General features: G+C 37.7%; 1 protein-coding gene across 2 annotated transcripts in view; it reads left to right on the top strand.

Annotated features, from left to right (window-relative positions):
- Window positions 1-17,244, top strand: part of Xirp2 (xin actin binding repeat containing 2) — a 79,454-nt gene that overhangs the window by 40,250 nt on the left and 21,960 nt on the right. The window lies entirely within an intron of this gene.

Raw genomic sequence — 17,244 nt, forward strand, 5'->3', positions numbered from 1 at the left:
TGCCACTTATAACTGTCTATTTTGCATTAACACATTGAATGTAAAAAAAAAAAAAAAAAGAATGAGTTTTCAGCATTCTATGCTTGAAAAGACAATTGATCCTTCATGCTCAAAGCCAAATACCACTCAAAGGAGCACTTTTTAACTTTTATTTCTTATGGCTTAGATGTATTTACTTCTAGGAGTGTTTTGCCTGCATGTATGTACATATACTTCATATGAGCCGAGTTCCTACAAAGGTCAGAGAAGGGCATCAGATCCCCTATAACTGGAATCCTGCTCTGTGAGTGCTGGGAACTACTCAGGTCATCTGCAGGAGCAGCCAGTGCTCTGAGCTGGTCAATCTCTCTAATCCTAAAGGACAAGTTTTATCCATTCACTATGACAAACTCTGTTTGGGAGGAACATCTTGAAAATTCAGCTCTCTCAACCTCAGATGAGGACCACATAATGTGTGTGGAGCAGATGGTGGACCGGACATATAATGGGAAAGAAACTGTCACTGTCTCCCTGTGTTCCTGCCAGCCTACAGCTTCTCTCTGGTGTTCTTAGGGATTTTATCCTGTTCTTTTCTTCTTTGTTTAGAAGCTTCATTAACATATAATTTGCATACCATACTATCCACCCACTTTATGGGTACAGCTCAGTGACCATTTTATACACTTGAGGAGTTATTTAATGTCACAGCAACCTAGTTCTAAAATATGCCTGGCCCCTCCAAAAGAACCCTCAGACCACACACCCCAGGTCTAGTCTCGCCCTCTGGGCCCTCTTCTCAAACTCAGCATTGGCCTTCCATATTTTCCCCTAAATATCCTCTTCATTCTCTTCCCCCATCTTTGTGGAGATCTGAGGAGCCCCTCTAATTGTTGAGCCCAGAAGCCTCTTCCTTTTGGAAATCGCTTTAGTTCTTTCAGTCTCTCGTTCCATTCTGTGGCTTAAGGGAGAAGGAACAGATGGGGCCCCCAAATGTTTTTGGAAGTGCTCAGTGGGGTGGAGCACCCAGGAAATGGTTTCCCTGTGGATCGGATGCTCTGAGCCTCAACATGAGCTGAGAGCATCTGGGGTCCTCTCCCTGAGGCCACCTCAGATGTGCTGGATGGGGGTCCATGCTTTTCACACGCAGCTGCTGTTGCAGAAATGCAAAGGTAAACCCTAGTCCTCAGAAAGACTTGGTGGTTTTAGAAGGATCTCTGAGCAATTGTATGCCTTAAAACAACAACAACAAAAATGTTTCTGTCAGCTTGTGATAGATGCAATCTGACATCTGTGTGATTTGGATTCCGCAAAGGTGACCTGTAATTATTTTCAAGCAAACTAAATGCATTTCTATCAGTTGCATGGGCACCTTGCCAAGTCACTCATACTTAAAATTACCTTTAGTTTATGCCACGAATATCACTTCTCAAGGTCATAAGTTGTTATTACTAGCTTTGCCCTGAACTGGATCACTATTGAAACAGGGTGGCTTGTATCATAGTTCATGTGTATGCACTTTTTAAAAATAATATTGCAACTAAAAATAATAACACTCAAAATAAGGCAATCTGGAGTATATTTGGCCTCTGGCTCTAGAGTCAGATAACTTGGATTATAATTTCTCTGGGTCAGCCACCTATCCTATACTATATTGCATTGCTAATGTAATACTACAAACTCCTTTATTTATAAGGATCCAAAATATAGAGGCTCACAGTTCTGGCTGCTGATATGCTAAGATCCTGAGGCACAGTAAGGATTTTCTTGTTGCATCTTAATAGGAATGCAACAAGAGCCAAGGGGGAGAGAGAGAGAAGGAAAGAATATTTGTGGTGTGAGAGAGGATTAACTGAGCAGTTCATATATATTAGGTATTTTACTTCGGGTAATCATTCTTTACTTAGAATATGATTTCTTTTTAAAATCTTTATGTGAGTGTAAGGCCACAAAGAGGCCTTCTTTTACACCTTAACATTCTTGTCAGTTCTTTGTTTAGCTCTAGGTAACAACTGTTTCTTGGGAACTCCAGAAATAATTGGAAATTAGCCTAAATGAGCATACCTGTCTGTGCTTTTCGGCATAGGTTGTTTTGGAATTGTCAGAAACACTGCTGAGCGCACATTTTAAAAATTAGAGGAGTAAGCAGGTCTTTGTCTGAGGAAAAGTGCTTAGCCTCCTGTAAGAAGCGGAAAAAGATGAAGAGTCAAACCGCTCTGGAGACTAAGGAGGGGAGTGAGGATAAAACCTCCTTTGTGCAGGCCTTGCTTGACGCCAGGATGCCACCATGAATAGTTTGGCTTTTAAGTGGAAGCAATTGAATGGGCTAGGGCTGGCTTTTGGAGAGCACTTTGTTCATAGTATCGTGGCAAGACATATGAGGGGGGAAAAAGATGATTTAGTTAGTGTATGAGTGGAAGCAGGCAGAAGACGGAAAGCTATGCCACTTGCCGAAAGGAGGAGAGGTAGAGGTGGTTGATTTGCCCGTTTCTGTGCACACTGAGCCCACGGCACTGTATTCGCACTGTGATTCTCAGCGCACTGCAGTTGTCCCCGCTGGAAGGGAAGAAAAGTAACCGGTGGCACCCTATGGTTCAGGTGGTTGGGACAACGGACAAAAGTACTGCCCCATAAATAGGGTCCATACACAGGTTGCCTGTAAAACAGCCTCGCTTGGTTAAAAATTGAAACAAAAGACGAAGCTTTCTCCGTTGCTAGGTTTCAGTTTGTTTGTTTGTTTGTTTGTTTTGTGGTTTTGTTTTTATGTTTGTTTTTGGTTTTGATTTTGGTTTTCCAAAACCAGTCCTTTAACCTGTTTGTCCTCTATAGTAGGTCTTTCTCAGTGTCTCTGGCTGGAGAGAGAGAGAGAGAGAGAGAGAGAGAGAGAGAGAGAGAGAGAGAGAGANGAGAGAGAGAGAGAGAGAGAGAGAGAGAGAGAGAGAGAGAGAGAGAGAGAGAGAGACACAAAGCTAGTGCTGACTCAGCATAAGGAACCCACCTATTTGCTCAATGCTGCTCCTGGCCTCGCCGGTTCACATCTGTAATACTGGCGTGGCTGATCTGCAGGAGCTGCTCTATGCAGACTTCAGTTGACTGATTATTAGGAGAGCCTCCAGTTGCTGACCATGCCTTAGCTGACCACTATAACTTACCATACAGTTCTTCTCTATTCCCTTCAGTTTAGAGAAATGGTGCCAACTCCAGCCCTGTCATGGGCATCTAGGTTCAAGTTCCATGAATGGGCTGCTTTTTCTCTACCCTTGCATACATTTTGCTAGGCTCATGAAGACCCTTTTCCCCTCAGTGCCTTTCCTTGTCCAGTGTCTATATTCATGATTCTCTTGCTGTATCACATGGCAGTGGGTTGTCACCAGTCAGTCATCAATTTCTCTGCCCTTTTCCCCCTCATACCCAACTCTCTGTATCTCCATATGTCACATAGTATCACAGACTATTTTTTTTAATAGAAATTGAACCTCATAAAATTATAGTCTAAGAGAAGCTCCTTTGATCAACTTGTGAAGTACATTAACCACATTTGATGCTTCCTGGACCAGCTGTGTGGAGCAAAACAGGAACCAAAGTTTAATAGGAACTGTATTTCTGAAGATGGAAGATAGGGTCACCTTTTCTATGAACCTGCCTTACCACTGCCTGGTGTGGCAGGGTGCAGGGGTGGGTTTGTAGGAGTCCGATGTCTGTGGTTTCCATAAACCTCTAAGCCTGAAGCAGTCTATGCACTCAGCCATTCAGACATCCTGAAAAAGCACTTCCTTATCCTACACCTATACCTGCTATATAAGAATTTGAAATCAAAGCATCCTCCCTATTGGTCTGGAGTCTCAGTTGGAATTTTGGCATTGAAGCCTGTTTCCACTTGAGCCTATTCGGTGGAATTTCCTGAACTCCGTGCTGGTGCTAATGAATTCATTTGACAGATCAAGGATTAGAAGGATGTGTCTCTCTGAATCATTCCTTTGTCTGTCTGTGTATCTGGCTGTTTATTTATTTGTGAAGGACAAAGTCTCAGACTAGCCTTGAACTCCCTACATAACGTGTTTAACTCTTGATCCTTTCGCCCCACTTCCAAATGCTGGGGCTATACAGGCTCCTGCTGCATGCCTGGCTTTCTCGGTCATTCTATTCTGTAACGATGAACATGGCGGAGATCTAATCCAAAATTCATTGTTTCAAAGTTGACACTTCTTTTTCTGTCCTCCCTCTCCTCCCCCTGTCCCTCCCTTCCCCCTTTCTCTTCTCTTTCCTTTTTCTCTTCACCTTTCTCTTTCTTTGTCACTGGAGGAGGGCTACTTTCTGTTTACCACTCTTTGCTCTCCTGATGGTAGAGTCTTCTTGCTCCTTTGGTCCTTTCAAGATGCCTGCTATAGGAAAAAATCACCCGAGGCTACGAAAAGGTGAAGAAAAGGAGCTTCTAAAGAAGATATTAGAAATAATTCATAATAATGTAAATTCATTAGTTTATTAAATCAGTATTCTATGAATTGATTAAAACTTAGGTTTATCGAATTCAATACTGCCGTCCGTAGTGAAAAAAAAAAAAAATATAGTCATCATGTTATTTAATCTATGAACTAAATGTCTCTTGAAAGGTAACCTTTGATAGTTCCAAACCACGAATAATATTTTGTGAATGACAGAGCTTTACTTAATTGTAAGTGTAAAATGATATTAAATAATTGTAGAAAAAGTGTCTGTAGATGTTTAGATCTTCACCCGACTAAACCAACATGCAATCTCTCCCTAAGATTCAAAGCACATCATGAGATAGGATAAGGTGGATATCTGTGCTGTGCGCACATCAATCACTTTACTCTACAGTCATGCATAATAACTTGCAACCTCTGCTGTCCCCAGATGCAGTTGGTGGTAATTGCTAACCGCCTGCTGAGGCATGACTGTAATGCTTCAGTCATGGCTCCTTCACACAATTTGCCTTTTAGCTTTGTGAGGTGGAACCTGTTGGTATATGAGTTATCCTGCTGGAGCACAGAGGGCTTGTCTCCTCCCTCCTCTTAGTCACACAGAAGCACATTCTGCTACCTCATTATACAGGGAATCTCATCTCCACCTGCACTGTGCAGAACATTGGCCTGAGTCTTTTATGGACTACATCTTCCTAGTAAAATAGCGCCATCTGTGTGAACATCCATTCAGCATCAGTTCCTCTACTGTTAAATGGGGCGGGGAAAGGAAGAAAAATAAATGAACTGATCTTGGTGGTTTCAAGGGGTTTAAAAAAAATCTAATATGTGGAGGATATGAAGGAAGGGACAAAAAGGCTTAGGAAAACTGCTACAAAAACAGAAAATCTAGAATGGGTTGCTTTTCTCTCTGAAATTTATGTTACTCATTCTTCCAAATAGAATTTACAGAAGCCAGTGCTCACCCTAATTTTTGGTGTCTCCCTGATACAGCAGTTCTGGTTCTTAATGGTATTGTGGGTTTCTGTTTCTACAGACCTATTTGTGCTTAGAGAACATAGTTTCAGTTTAATTTACAGAAGACAAACACACTTACATTTATATCTTTCACTCTTTTAAAGTTAAATGAGTCAGAATTGCTTTATCAAGCTACCACAGAGACATCCTCACAGTGCCTGAACCAATCAAACAACACATAAGTCCTCTCCCTAAAGAAAAAAAGATCTTAACCCGATGGCCTCTCCACACTTCAGGGGGTACATTCAAAAGTGTTTGATGTTGAGAATGATGCAAAATATTTGATGAAATGTTATGGCTGTTATGAGAGACAACAGACATGTACAAAAAGTTAAAATAGTATTATACTGTTTCTTCTACCAGAAAACTTGGACTAGAAATATGAGCTATCATTTTGTGTAACTATAGTAAACATAGTTCGCATGTATATGGATGATGTTCCTAATATACTAGTTAAATCTGCTGTGTTTTCAGTTGTTTCGTTTAAATGGAATAGCAAGCTATACAATTTTTGGTTCTTGCATTTGGGTATGCTGTAGGAAATAAGGAGAACAAAACAGCAAAAGAAAACATTCACATGGCAGAATCATTGTACTTGCCGAACTTATTGGAAACTGCAAAATATGCTTTTTTCACATGGTTACTTGTATAAAAATAGATGTTTGTTGTAAGCAATTGAAATCGGAGGCTATTATTAGCTGATTCTGGTGTACTCAGTCCTGTAGCTCTCAAAATAAATTCTTCCTTGTGGGTCGTTGAAAATGACTGGATTGAGTCAAGCTTGTCTATTCTCTGGATGTTTGTTTAGTTGTTAATTTGCATAATTACAAATAGATTATCATGCTAAAAAGGAACTGGGAGAACACACTGACTGAGAAAAGGACAAGGCGCTAAGTTGTTCTTTCCTTAAAGCGATGCTGCTGCTGCACAAATCTGCTAGGGAAATCTTTTGTTTCTCTAGATTCTTCATTAATCTCAGCAATACAGAGCAGAGAGTAAGACTGTGTCTTCTAGTGGACTTTCCTTGGATTCTTTTCTTTGTCTTTCTCTCCTGAGTAATCTACCTATAAAGAAAAAGTTGTTCATCTCATTAGTAACAAGGGATAAACAGATGTTACTTCTGCTCCTTCCCCATTGATAGATCAGCCACTCCATCAATACCAACAGGGGAAGTCAAGTCCACTAGAAATGCATTGTCCTTGTGTAAGTACCAGTGCCCTGCAGAGATTTGAGTAGTGTCTCAAATGTATTCCCCATCCTCAGCCTACAAATTGCAAAATATACTGTAGCCTTTCAAAGCATTTGTAGACTTCAGCGAGGTCATGGCTATAGTGAGGCATTCTGTTTAGGAGTCTTGTATCATAAGTCTAGATCATCCATTATTATGTAAAAAGCCTTATAAGCAACCTAAATCTTAATTTTCTTCTTTAACTGTCAACTAAGATTTTCGTTTCCCTTGTAGTCTTTACATTTTGACTCGCTAGTCTATAGGGATTACCATAATGAGACATTTTAGCAGGGACTCTGTACTTTAAGAGGGTTGCAAATACACATTGGCTACTTTACTTGTGTTTGAGTGCTAAACTGTGCTGCTGATTGATGCATTAGAAACATAGTATATCTACAGATTTTTCCACTTGATTGCTTAATAAGGTTTTTTTGTTTGTTTGTTTTTTGTTTTTTGTTTGTTTTTTTTTTTGTTTTTTTTTTTTTTTTTTTAAGACAGTATCACATTGTATAGCCAGGACTGGCCTCAAACACATGGTCATCTTGTCTTAACCTTCAGGTATTTATTATCACCCACATCCTTTTGTATTATTTACGATTATATTTTTTTTTTCATTTCTCCTTTACCTCCCTTTTCTTATTAGGCTGATGTGCAATCAATTTGTCTAAAATTAGAACGTTCATGAAATTGTACATTACGCAGCATAATGGGCCTTTTGCATCCAATGATATGTGCCAAAATGATTTCAAAAGAATCCTGTCTCCTTCAGCCCTTCCACAACCTATGCCTCAAACACTTACCAGCAAGGATTCTATGTGAAGTAGAAATTAGTTGTGAATCTTTTACCTCATTCCTCTGTTCAACTGATGGCGAGCTCCAGGCAGAATTCAGCAGTTCTATCACTTTAAACTTTTATCTTTTCTCCTTGGGGAGTCACCAGTGGGTACAGTCACCCATGCAATTACAAACAATCACATTTGCCATCTCCTTCATTTTAAAGGAAACCCAAGTGATTAACCTAACTCGTCTTTAATCATAATTAGCATTTACAATGAAATGCTTTGTTTGCGCCGACAACCTAGGGTACTTACGTGAAAGCCAAATCTATTTTCTCAGTCATCTTTCTTGTTAAGATTTTAAGTAAGGATTTAAAAATGTCATTTCATTCAGAAAAACGCTGATGGCCATGCAGCCTCAGAAGGGGAGGGGGGGCAGCCGGGCAGGTTTGTGTAGGAGAAACTCTTGATAATATCTTTAGCAAGCACACTGTGCTGTCAAAGTCTTCAGAGAGTTCATATAAAGTTATACCAAATCCATTGCACATAAATAAGCCAAATCAACTCTCTCAAAGATTTGAGCAGTGCAGTTTACTGTGTTGTCTAAGGTCAAAAGCGAGTGCGATGGGCCCTCTTTTGTCTTTCACCAGTTTCCATTTTTTGGTTAAGGATGCTTCAGAAATCGTGATTAATGAGTTTTAAAGGAGAAATGAATGATCACACCTTTGGACAAGTGTCTTTTGATTTCACTTCTCAGTAAAAACAGAACCCATCACCACAGGCAAGCACATTCACTAGCCTTCCTAGAATCCAGGATCTGTATCTCTGAACTACACTGCGCTGATCAGACCTCCAGATGAGGACTGGCATAAGAAGTTAATGATGTAAGATGCAGGATAGATCACCATAATGTATGGCAACTGTATTCTGCATTGTTACTGGATACAGACCCAGTCCTGCTCACCTAAACACTCCTGAGATGCATACCACACCCCTATCATCTCTTCGATAAATTCCTTTCTGTTTATACTATCAGATAGACCCTTGTACTTCAAAGTGGGAGGTATGAATGATAAAAATTAAATATTTAAAAATTTAGTACAGTTTATAGTCAAGAAAAAAGTAATGTATAGAAATCAGTCTCTAGGTTATATGTTCTGGACTGGCTGTTCACTACATAGTAATTCATGTAAAAATAAAACAATAGATCCACTGGCTACATGGTCACATAGCAACTCTCTGCTAATGTCTTTAGACATTGCTTCCATGTCTAAGGGATCATGATTGTTTGGAAGGATCAAAATATAAACAATCTGTCCCTCTCTCTTAAAGAACCTAGTCCATTACTTCTCCACTAGGGGGAAATAAGTGTGTGTTGAAACTTGACTTAATTTTTCTTTTGTTTCTGGACTTGTTAAAAAACAAATAGCTCAAGCAATAGAAGATCAAAGATGCTTGAAGGCAGAAGAGACTCAGTTGAACCTTGGAATAATTTAAGCTGAGAGGCAGCTCATGCAATATGAAACATGCAACTCTACTTCATAAAATGAGGGATAGTTTATACATGATGTTGGAGACATAATCTAGAAATGGAAGATATTAGAAAAGTGATATGTCATATGTAAGAATTGCCATGGCTTGTTCTCAAGCCACCAAGGACCCCTGAAATTTTAACAGGGACATAAGATGAACAGATAAGCTTTTCAGAAAGATTATTATGACTATATAGGATTGATATTATGTTAGAAGGAATAGGATAAGTACTAATATTGAAACAGTTCAAATTCTGCAGAGTTAAATGGGTCAGCATAGAGAACTCTGACTGAAGGGGAATTGACACAGTACGAGCTACCTTGTGCCCAAGTAAGCTAAGGGCTATTGCAGAGTAAGAGGTGGAATTCTTCCTTCTTGCCTCATATCAATTAATATAGGGAAAACTCTTCTTGCTGACTATCTTTCTGCTTAGACATCTTTAATCTTCTTAAAACTTGAATGGATAATTTTACTGTTTTCAGCTTTGTCCATTCCCCTTTGTTATGTTACTATTTATGATTCTAGTTTCTGTTTGATTGTAAGATATTTTACTTCATGTGGATCTGAAATAATATGTATTAACATATTTCTACGAAAATGTCTGTAGAGAGAATTTTTTATTTACTGTAAGCTGAATGTTTATAGTAAGCTGCTTTTTCCATTTGCCAAATAAGTATTGCTGTTTATGTTTGATGGCCCAATTGAAAGTACATATTTTATATGCTGTTGTTATAAATCTCCAGCTCTTTTGGACTCAACCTTGATGGTTCTGTAAGGAGTAAGCTTAAAGAAGAGGAGCACCAGTGTTCCAGCACTGAAATTTACCCTGAATGCCCGAATCCACGCTGAGATGGACAGACTCATCTCAGTTTTAAACTAAGCATCTTTTATTTAAACTTACTGCTGATATAATGTCTAAAGGTGACCAAAATCTAATTGGATGAAAGAGTTAAATTAACTGCATAACTGTTCTCTTCAAGAGTCTTGCAATAAACTTTCATAATTATGCACATACACACACACACACACACACACACACACACACAAATTTTCTGTATTTAGTATTTTTGTCTCAATCCAAGAACTTTTATACCAATAAATATGTATGTGTATGTTTGAATTTATTTATAATTCAAATATCCACAGAGAAGTAAGAAATATCAAGATATATATTATTTGTGGAAATATATGGATGATAGATAGATAGATGCATGCATATATGCTAGATGACAGCCATATGATAAAAAATACAGGGGAAGGCCAGGGCCAAGTAGTGGGAGTGGTGGGTAGGGGAGCAGGGGCGGGGGGGGTATAGGGAACTTTCGGGATAGCATTTGAAATGTAAATAAAGAAAATGATAAATAAATAAATAAATAAATGCTTTGAAAGCTCAAAAAAAATATGATTTCAGAAACTGACTATAATAGTGTCACCAATGCTTAGCACAAACACATGGAGTTATTCTTGCAATACAACTTGTTGAGCAAATAAATGCATATGCCATCAGCTGAGAAAGCAATAATTTTTAAACGGACTGTCACTATCTCTACCTTTTAAATATTTTAAATTCTTAGCTCCTTAAAACATAATAATCTTTACAGTAAAGTCTCATAATTTTAGACATAATTATTACTGAAACAAGTAACATTTTGATTCTGAGCATATCTAGTCATAAAAAAAAAATCAGGACTTACAGTTGGCTTAACACTTGTTTTTTAAATAATTTATATAAATTTAAAATTAAACAAAGCATGTTCCATTGTTACAATAATCACAATCTGGTTTTCATATTACAATAACTCTGCCAGAGCACCCTATCACTGTTTATGTGTAGTACTTGGTAGCATATCAGATTCATAAACTCTATGAGTAATAGTAGTTTAGTTAAAAAAAAAAAAAAAGAAAAGAAAAGAAAAAAAGAAAAAAGAAAAGAAAAGAAAAAAGAGAAGAAAAGAAAAAGGCCAAGAACTAGTTTTCTTAGCACCATTAATATATTTTTAAAGGGTAGTTAAAAATGTGTTTTCTTGGTTTGAAGATTCTCTACCTTTGTTGTTTCTTGATTTTGTATTTGTTGTTTCTTGGTACAGCTGCTCTTCCATCTGAAGATGTTCTTACTACCGCCCTGTCTACTGTTCTGTAGACAGTCTGAGCATCCAAATCAAGCGCCTTTCTCTGAGTAAACTTTGTGAACTAATTGCCATGTTAATATCATATGTGTTAACTTCAGTAGCTTCACCTACCAATTATGCCTGCTAACTATAGCTGTGAAGTATAATAGCTAAATAGCAAAGACATAAGTAGACAGCTGTAGGAATAAGAAAAGCAAGAATATCAAATATGAGAAAGTGTTAGAAATACCCTCTTGCCCCTCCCCCCCAAAAAACTTGAGTCAAGTCTTCAAGGAATATAATGAATATAAAAAACATCAAACCGTTAATCCAGTGAGTATATGTCAGGTAGTCTATTATGACTTTCAGCAGAGTTTTAAGAAATATTTTTTTTAAAAAAAGAGCAAAGAGAAACATTTTCACTTGAATATATGCAATCAAAACAATATCTGACTCAACCATAAGTTTTTAAACTCAGCCCTGAAAAGAAAGAGCTGTTTGCTCTATCAATCTTGAACCTTGATGATTTCCTCTCTTCGGGATAACTGGAATGTTTTGCTGTCATTTATGTCTGCTTGACAGAAACGCAGCTAAGTTAACAAAGCATATACCTCTTTCTAACATCCCTACAAATGAGATTAGTTATATGCAAAATGTCTCGACTGACACTGGGCATGAACTTTTTTTTTTTTTTTTTTTACTTTGAGAAAATTTTTTCTTCCCAATTGCCTTAAAATGAATATGCATTTTTGTAGGTAAAAAATTAACAATGCCTTTGCCTGTAATGACCAAAAAAAAAAAAAAATTTGAATAGTCAAAATACAAACATTTTCTGAGGTAGAAAAATTTCCTAAAAGATTGTATATAATACACCTGATTAATATACGAGCTGACATCAAATGCATGTAAGCCATGCATGTACCTTAATAATGTTTGATAATTGTTCTTAAATCTGTCTTTCAGATTTCAGCTTTGAAGTACATACATACATACACACATATGTGTGTGTATGTGTGTGTGTGTGAATATATATATATATATATATATATATATATATATATATATATATACATACTTACATATAGTCTCTTCTTCCTTTTAATGGTAACATGAAACAGAAAAGCTGAATTGAAGTGTGATTTAGTGGTTTGCCAAAGATTACAATGTATCCAGTCCAGGAGGAAGTTAATACTGACTCTTAATGCCAAGCTGTGGACTAATCTACCCGAGAACAGAACAGCCTGTGTTTCTCATTCAGCCTGGTCTCTAGTTGAATTTAATCTCAGCAACCAATTTCATGTATCGTTTCATGTGAACTTGTGTGTAGTGTTCTGCCTAGAATTCTTTATTATATTTTATTTGTGTAATTTGAGTGCTGCCTCTGCATTATAATGATGTATCCTTACACCTAATCCTAAACTCTAGACAACAAAAATTAGAAAGAAAGAGCCATATTTAAAATTCAAATTAACTGCTTCCCAAATGGAAACAAGAATAAATGATAGAAGCACAATCTTGGAATATTTTAAGAGAGTCTTTGTGTAAGTTATGGCAACCGGGGGACAGTAAAATACATGCACTGATGCTCACATATCAAACTAGTGTAGCAATTACAGTTCTGCTTAGCAATGGCACATAAATGCTGAAGTTAAAACCTGCGACTATAAATACAATTGATGTGAACTTGTATTGACTCTGTTGTCCCATCTCCTACAAGAAAATGGATTTGGAGGTGATAAACATTGGCTAGTTTTTCTTGAATATGTGCATACTAACTATATTTTTTCCTCTGAAAAGTGATAAATTTTGAGACACTTCTCAAATGCATTTATGTCTAGGCTATTGTTTCCTATCACAAATACCATTACTTGCTATCTCGAGTATTTTGACTTTGTCTTTCATACAAAAGAATTTTGTCACTTTACTCTTTCAGAATAACAATTGGTGGCAAGAATCAGAATCTAACATTTCTGTGGGCACCAGAATAAAAGCATATTTTAAATATCATCTTGACAAATGTTATAAAATCATAGGGATACTGACATGATGGTACATGTCTCATCCAAGAAGATTGGCCACTACTTTATGTTAGCCAGGTACTGCAATGTTAAAATATGAACCAGCTATTGTCAGATATTCACCTTTCAAAGGCAGAAAGAGGCATTAATTTTTGTAATATGAACTGATCCAAGATGTTAAAAATCACTACGTGGGGCAAGTATGTTTAGAGGCGGGTGCCAGCGCAGAGAGCTCCTTCAGTGAAAGTGATCACATTGCACCTCAGCTAAGATCTTCCTGAGTTCTTATGAGCTTTGTTCTTTTGATTTAGAGGGACTTGTTCTCCTCAATGCTCCTCCATCCCTGGCTCTGCCTGCATTCTCCATCCCCTTTGCTCTTTCACTGTCCAATTGACATTAGAACACTAAAGGATGCTCTCTCATTATTTCTCTAGAGAAATAAAGTTTTGTCACTGGTCAAGAGTCACCCTTTGTTCCCCTGCATTTTCCCACCTGCTGTCTTGGGTGCCTCTTATCTTTCCATTCTGTTTGATGCTTCCAGTGCCATTAGGTAAAGCCTGACTATGCTAGGCATCTTGTCCCATGGAATTCTGAATCTCTGAACTTGCGGGAAGCAATGTGGATCATCTCCTTTCTACATTCCTCCTAGAAGAAATAGTTTTGTCTTCTTTCTCATTGTTCTGTCCCTCAGTATCTTCAACACACCTGGCAAGTAGGAGTTTAAGAATAATTAATGTATTGATGGGACTTTGCTATTCTCTCTTTCTTTCTGCTCTGGTTCATTCATCATGTGAACTTGCCTTTAATGGAAATTATGTGACAAGCATTCACTTCATGTCATTTGGAGTATACAAGTCCTTAACTTGGGTTTGGAAACTATTCTATTTAGGAAAAAAAAACATATTCAGTGATCTGCTTCATCTTAATAAAATGTCACATAACCTTTAAAATATAAGCTCCAGATTTTCCATTATATTTTGTTGATTTCTGAGGCAAAAGTTTTAAATTCTCTTTCCTGGAAAACTATAATAGAATTAGATTGTCTTACATATCTCTAAATCAATTAATACCTGTTGCTTAGCTTATCAGATGTCTAACCTGTCATGCCAAATACCCCTGTGAGAAGCCACACAAGTTATACCCTATATGTATAATGTAAATTACAAAAGATTCAGTAAAAAGCAAGCTGCCATGAATTAGTTTTATTCCTTACCCAGTTACAAATCGATACTTTAAAACTATTTAACTCACTGTACATATACCCTTTAATTCTTAACTGTTTCCTTACTTAACAAAAGCAATATGCCTAAGCTCATTCAATTGTTCTTACTATTAGCAAATAATATTTTAAAAATCAAATCTCAAAAGTAGTATTAATCATTTAGGCATGAATAAAAATGTGAGTGTCCAATTTTACATAATTCCAAACACATACATTCTTAGAAAGCCAGCTGAGCACGTCCCCATTTTCTATATATTTTCACAAATTCCTATAATTCTCTTTATTTATGGCCTAAATCTTTAAATCACAGTTTTCCAAACTTTTTTTTTTAAATAATATTCCTCCTTTATTGAAAATAATTCCTTCTCATCCTGATCACAGTTTTCCCTCCCCTATTCCTCCTGGTTCTTCTTCAACCTCCATTCCCATCTGGACCTACTGCCTTCTGTCTCTTATTAGAGAAGAACAGCCTCGCGAGCGATAACTAAAAAACACAACAAAATAAAATATAATGAGAGAAAACAAAAAACAATCACTTAATAATTGTATAAGGCAAACAAACAAAAGGAAAAAGAACCCAAGAGAAGGCACAAGACTCAGAAACTCACTTGTTCACACACTCACAAGTGCTATAAAAATACAAAACAGAAAACAACAATATATAACATAATGTTTGCCCAGTGGACCTGGTACCGACAGGTCTAAGCCCTTGCTGCCACAGTCTCTGTGACTATATGAACTTTGCTCATTTGATTTAAAGAGACTTACAAACCTACTATCCTCGATGCCCAACCCCACCACATAACACACACACACACACACACACACACACACACACACACACAGCTATTACACTCTCTTCTGCCTCCTCTTTCCTAGGGTTCCCTGAGCTCTGATGAGAGGAATTTGATGGAGACATCCCATTTAGAGCTGTGTGTTCTAAGATGTCTCTGGGTAAAATCTGGCTGTGGGTCTCTGTATTTGTTCACATCTGCTGCAGAAGGCAGCTTCTCTGACATTGACTGATTAAGACACTGATCTATGGGTCTAACCGAATAACATTAGGTGTCATTTTGTTACTATGTTTTAAAAGGTAAGTAGTATTTGGTTTTACCTTAGGTCTCTGGGCTATCTAATCTCTGGTTCTTGGTCATATACACAATGTAGGATATGGTCAACATCTCATGGAGTGAGCCTTAAGCCAAATCAGATGCTTGCTGGTCATCCCTACAAGCTTTTATGCCACCATTGCCCTAGCATATTTTGTGTGAAGGGCAGCATTGTAGATCAAAGGGTTTGTAGCTGGGTTTGGTGTTTATGTTTCTATTTGGGTACTCTGCAGAGTGCCTTACTGTATCAAAGACACTGGAACACAGAAGTGAAGGCTCTATGTAGGCACCGGCTCACTGTGTTGAATGACTTACGTGGAAGTTGTCTTCACCTATATGGTCTTGCTTTCAGTTTGTGGAGAGCAAGGTATTGGTCTTGGCAACAGCCTGAATTGTTTGCCAATTTCTATCAGACCCCTTTGGACAACAGCTCAATTGTATGTAACTGAGTCCCAATACTGAAGTCTTTGTTTTGTTGACATTAGATGGCCAGTTGAGACTCTGTCTCCTCCATTATTTGAAGTCTTCATTAGGATTGTCTTTATATATATTTAAAGAGGTTTATACTGAACGAGGTTTCCATACTACTTCTCAAATGTTCCTCAATTCTAGCTGTCTCTTTCCTTATTACTTCCCTAAACACTAACTTCCCTCCTCTTTCACACCTTCTCTTCCTAATCCCATATTCCACCACAGACACAGGCAATCCACCCATAAATCTATTCTATTTCCCTCCCCCAGAGAGATCCATGTGTCGTCCCCTAGTCCTTTCCTCTACACCTAATCTCTTTGTGTCTATACATTATAGCATCTTTATAATTTGCTTAATGGCTAATACCCATATATAAACAAATACATATCATATTTATCTTTCTGAGTCTTAGAAAGCTTTCTCAGCCAGATTGAGTTATCTCAACCAGGATAACTATTTCTAAATTCTGTCCAATTGCTTGCAAATTTCAAAGTATACTTTTTTATCAGCTGAGTAATACTCCATTGTGCAAATGTACCACTTTTTCTTTATTCGCACTTCTGTTGTTGTTTCCAATTGCTAGCTATTATGAATAGAGCAACAATAAACATGGTTGTTTCAGGTAGGGTCCATTGCTGTGAAAAGACATTCCATCACCAAGGTAACTCTTACAAAGGACATTTAATTGGGGATATCTTACAGGTTCAGAGGTTCAGTTCATTATCATCAAGGCAGGAAATATGGCAGTGTCGAGGCAGTCATGGTGCTGGAGGAGCTGAGAGTTCTACCTCTGATCGGAAGGCAGCCAGGATATAACTTTCTCCAATGTGGCTAGAAGAAAGGTCTCAAAGCCCACCCCAACAGGGACATACTTCCTCCAACAAGTCCACACCTACTCCAACAAGGCTGTGGCACTCCCAGTAGTGTCTCATTGTACTGGATAATCAATGTCAAAATTGTAATAGTTCAAGGACATATGATAACATGTCTAATAAACAGCAAAATATATTTTCTTTATGAATTTGCAAAATTTTCATCTTTATTCACACACTGAACATAGATATTTACAAGAGGAAGCAGACAGGACAATGGCTTCTAAAGATATTTGTATTTTCATCTCCAGAATTTTTTAATGAGTAAAATTATTTTACAAATCAGAATTAAGATTGCAGATTAAATAAAGCTATCAGTCACCTGATTCTATGATAAGAAAATTCAGGTCGGCAGGCCGATCCAAAACCCAACACCTTTCCTCCCCGACCGAGGAGGGGTGTCCGCCTGGCACCCAGCGCCTTTCCTCACCCGAGGAGGGGAGTGCGCCCGAGAGCAGTACTAAGGCTTGG

This window comes from Mus pahari, chromosome 3 (assembly GCF_900095145.1).
Source record: "Mus pahari chromosome 3, PAHARI_EIJ_v1.1, whole genome shotgun sequence".
Classification (NCBI taxonomy): Eukaryota; Metazoa; Chordata; class Mammalia; order Rodentia; family Muridae; genus Mus; species Mus pahari.